The sequence below is a fragment of the Suncus etruscus genome, chromosome 18 (genome assembly GCF_024139225.1).
Source record: "Suncus etruscus isolate mSunEtr1 chromosome 18, mSunEtr1.pri.cur, whole genome shotgun sequence".
In the NCBI taxonomy this organism is placed as follows: Eukaryota; Metazoa; Chordata; class Mammalia; order Eulipotyphla; family Soricidae; genus Suncus; species Suncus etruscus.
The window spans coordinates 27,602,512-27,607,277 of NC_064865.1; the positions used below are offsets into that span (position 1 = coordinate 27,602,512).

General features: G+C 48.7%; 1 non-coding gene across 1 annotated transcript; it reads right to left on the bottom strand.

The window, feature by feature from the left end:
• Positions 1-345: 345 nt before the first annotated feature.
• On the bottom strand, positions 346-509 carry LOC125996777 (U1 spliceosomal RNA). Its single transcript, XR_007491455.1, has one exon. It is a non-coding gene; the product is annotated as a U1 spliceosomal RNA (small nuclear RNA).
• Positions 510-4,766: the final 4,257 nt, after the last annotated feature.

Sequence of the window (4,766 nt, forward strand, 5' to 3'; positions counted from 1 at the left end):
CACAGCTTCCCTGCTCAAAAAGCTGAGTGGAAAGTACTTCGAAAAGGAAAAGGAAGGCCAGAGAAATGGGTAAGGAAGGTGCTTACCTTGAATGTAGCTAACCTGGGTTTGATCCCATATGGCCCCCTGAGCCCACCAGGAGTGACACCTTTGTGCAGCGCCAAGAGTAACCGTGCGCATCACTGAGTATGGCCCCAAAATCAATAAAGAGAAATGGAAAAGGAGACCAAGTGGGCCCAGGTGAAGGAGCATCAGGGAGGGAGCCCAAAAGGCCTACTTGATGAAGGCTACCCTAAGCAAAACTCCGCCCAGTGCCTGGTAGTAGGTGTGTTCCCCCCCCCCCCCCCCGGGAGAGCTCAAACGCAGTCCCTCACTACCACAAATTATGCCATTGAGTTTCCCACATTTGGGGAAATCGCAGGGGTCAGCACATCTGGAGTGCAATGGATAAGCCTCGCCCTGGGGAAACCACCTTTGTGATCATGGTATTTCCCCTGCCAGGTAAGTATAGTGGGTATGTTTGCTCTACCTCAGTGCACAACTGGACAGTTTGTGACTAAGATGCTAGTACCATGCTTACTTTCCAGAAGTAGAAAGGGCTTTCAAGGACAAGCCCAAGGTCACAACTGGTGGAGGTACTGGGTGAAGAGCAGGGGCCACTAGCACCCCTCCATCCAGGAAGAAAGCCCACACCTGCCTCGACTGTGAGCCTTGAGACTGAGGAGACAGGACCAGAGACTGTCAGGAAGCCCGGCCTGGAGCTCCAGCCCAACGCTTGTTCGCCACGTGACCTGCCCCTTCTCTTCAGCTGCAGAACTGTGATAATAAAACCTACACCGCCTACCTCGGGAAGGATGTGAAATCCCTGACAGGGCAAGGGCTTACGAACCAGCTGCAAAGGGTGACAGAAGCGAAGAGATCAGGGTGATTTCTTCAGAGCTTCCTGGATGATCTCAGGCTGACATCCCGACCCTTCATCTCCCCGCCAAGCCTCCACACCCCACCCCACCCCAGGGGTTGGGAGTCTGGTTTCTCTTCAAATGCTGTTTCGATGGGAAGGGGGAGAGAAGTGTCACAGACTGTTCTAGCTTAAGTATTCCCCAAACAAACCTATGAAGGCATCAGCTTCCAGGCCTCTCCCAGGCCCAGAATTCCAGCAGGGACATTTCTCCTGTTTGTCATCAAACAAACAGGCTTTCAACAACTTGGGCAGGACTGAACCAGTGATCAGCCTGGAGATAAGCGGATCAGGAGACTCCGTATGCTCCTGGGAGCCATTTGTACCCAAGAGCAGTTCTTAATTGATACTTTGGAAGCCAGTCAGGGTGTTCTCTGGTTCTCTTGGTGAGTGGACACACTGACCCGTGCAGCATGCTCCCTCCTGTCGAGAATGGAGATAACCCAGAAACAGGAAACTGAGCAGAAGGTACGGAATCCCAGTCAAACATGTGATGAGCTAACTCACTGATAAGACCGGGAAAAGGGGGATCTTGGGTATAGATGAAAGGTAAAAGGTATCTGCCCTGCAAGCATGGCCCACATACTGAGTGGGATCCCAGGACCTCTGCTAATGGACATCTTGAGAACCACAACAAAGTGTGTGATTTCTAGGGCACAGCAACCAAGTATATTAGAGCACCCAGCCAAGGGCCAGAACCCTGGGGAGCACTGCAAATACAATGTGTACAGAAAGACAGAGAGAAGGGCCAGAGAGATAGCATGGTGACACGACGTTTGTCTTGCATGCGGCCAACCCAGGATAGACCCAGGCTCGATTCCCAGCATCCTGTATAGTCAGTCCCCTGAGCCTGCGAGGGCCAATTTCTGAGTAATCCCTGAGCACCACCAGATGTGGCCCCAAACCACATCCAAAAAAAAATGAAAAGAAAAGAAAAGAAAGATGGGGCCGGAGAGGTGGCGCTAGTGTTAAGGTGTCTGCCTTGCCAAGGAAGGACCTCGGTTTGATCCCCCGGCATCCCATATGGTTCCCTAAGCCAGAGGCAATTTCTGAGCGCTTAGCCAGGAGTAACCCCTGAGCATCAAACAGGTGTGGCCCCAAAAAACAAAACAAAAACAACCAAAAAAAAAAAAAAAGAAAAGAAAAGAAAAGAAAGATGGGGGAGAGCTTAAAGGATGGACTTGACTCTCAAATAAACTAAAATAATCCCCCAAAATGCAACTTGGACCTGGAGAGATAGTACAGCTTTTAGGGTGCTTGCCTTGTATGAAGCTAACCAGGGTTCAATCCCCTGCATACCAGATGGTCCCCTGAGGTCTACCAGGAGTGGTTCCTGAGCTAGGAGTAAGCCCTGATCATCACCAGGTATGGTTAAAAAAAAAAAAAGCAACCCTTCAGCATGTGAGAATATCACCATCCCCCATTAAGAACATTATACACAAAAAAGGGCAGGGGGGAAGTGGGATGAAAAAAACAACTCATTAAAAACAGACTGTAGGGCTGGGGAGATAGCATGGAGGTAAGGCGTTTGCCTTTCATGCAGAAGGACGTGGTTTGAATCCCAGCATCCCATATGGTCCCCTGAGCTTGCCAGGAGTGATTTCGGAGCATAGAGCCAGGAGTAACCCCTGAGCGCTGCCGGGTGTGACCCAAAAACCAAAAACCAAAAACCAAACCAAAACAAAACAAAACCAGACTAAGAATTAGAGGTCAGGACCTCTTTCAGTTTATCTGTTGTTTATTTCCCCCCCTCCCCTCACCCACTTAGCCTGCATACCTGTAGCACTTAGGCAAGAGCATGGCAGAAAATTGCAAAGAATGTCTGTGAAATGAATGGAATTAGGGCAAGAGAATGCAGTAGTTTTACAAGTTTCCTGGAGGTCAGGCCAAGCCCATGTGGGACTTTTCCAGGAGACAGCGTGTTTATCACCCTGCCTTAGGTCCGCCCTTTTGGAAAGTGGCCACTCAGTCCTCTGTTGTTATCATCGCAGGTCTGCTCAAAGGGACGCCAGCTTCCAAACCCCAAACCAGGAAGCTGAGAACAGGAGTCCCAGCCTGGGATTTGTGACTGAGCTGGGACTCTTGCTTATAACATACTCAAAACATGTTATAAATACCATATCTGCATTTTGATGGGTTTTTCTCTCTCTTTTTCTTTCCTTTTTTTTTTTTTTTTTTTTTTTTTTGTGTGTGTGTGTGTGGTTTTTGAGTCACACCCGGCAGTGCTCAGGGGTTATTCCTGGATCCAGGCTCAGAAATTGCTCCTGGCAGGCACGGGAGACCATATGGGACGCCGGGATTCGAACCAATGACCTCCTGCATGAAAGGCAAACGCCTTACCTCCATGCTATCTCTCCGGTCCCTGATGGGTTTTTCTCAACCCAATTTGCCAGTTTATAGTTTTCTCTTACAGTGATTAAATTGACTCTTTTTTTTTTTTTTTTTTTTTTGGGCCACACCCAGCGGTGCTCAGGGGTTACTCTTGGCTGTCTGCTCAGAAATAGCTCCTGGCAGGCACGGGGGACCATATGGGACACCGGGATTCGAACCAACCACCTTTGGTCCTGGATCAGCTGCTTGCAAGGCAAACGCCGCTGCGCTATCTCTCCGGGCCCTAAATTGACTCTTAAAATTTATTTATTTTTGATTTGGGGATCACAACCAGCAGTGTTCAGGGCTTGTTCCTAGCTCTGTAACTCAGGGATTATTCCCAGGGGTGCCCAGGGAACCTGGGAGAATGAATGCTGAGGATCAAACCCAGTTCAGTAGAGTATAAGGCAAGCATCACTCTAGCCCCTTAAATTGACTTTTAAAAATATTTATGAGGCCAGAATCTCTTGGGAGCTCTAGTTCACCAGGCTTGAGCTCATGCTTTGCATGCAGGAGGCCCAGGTTAGATAGATCTGAGTTACTACGTAGGTCACCTGAGTAACAACAGGAATAAACCTTGAGCAGTGCCATTTGTGACCCAAAACCAAAAAAAAACAAAAAACAAAAAAACAACCATAAAACAAAAATATCTAGAGAGATTTCATGAAATCATCAGTAGGTAAACCTTTTTTTTTTACGTTGGGAGGGGCACTGGCAATGGTCAGGAATTAGTCCTGGCCCTGCACTCCTGGCAGCATTCAGAGGACTGTGTGGAATGCTTGGGTTGGCTGCATGCAAGACAAGTGCCCTGCCCACTGTACTATCTTTCTAGCTCCAGTAGGAAGATCTACTGAATTCTATCTATGGCTTGGTCTTTTTGTTTTGCTTTGCTTTCGGGTCACACCCGGCGGCACTCAGGGGTTACTCCTGGCTCTACACTCAGAAGTCACTCCTAGCAGGCTCAGGAGACCATGTGGGATGCCAGGATTCGAACCAGGGTCCATCCTGTATTGGCAGCATGCAAGGCAAATGCCCCAATGCTGTGCTATCCCTCCAGCCCCTATGGCTTAGTCTTTTACAAAAGTTTGCACATTTCTCACTTGTCTTGCATGCCACTGACCCGAGTTGGATCCCTGACACCTCAGATCCCTGAGAGCATTGCCAGAAGTCAGCCCTGAGCACTGCTGGGTGTGACCCCAAAACAAAGATAGTGTAATTTCTAAAAGAAAAAAAGGGGGAGAGGAATAAAATGCGTTCCCCAGAGGAAGGCAGGGGGAAGGAAGGGAGGGAAATTGGGGACATTCCTGGCAGGAAATGTTCATAGGTGAAGGGCGTGTACATTGTAAGACTGAAACTCAATCATGAACAACTTTGTAACCATGGTGTTTAAATAAAAGGAAAATAAAGGGGGGTAAGCAGTAGTACAGTGTGTAGGCCA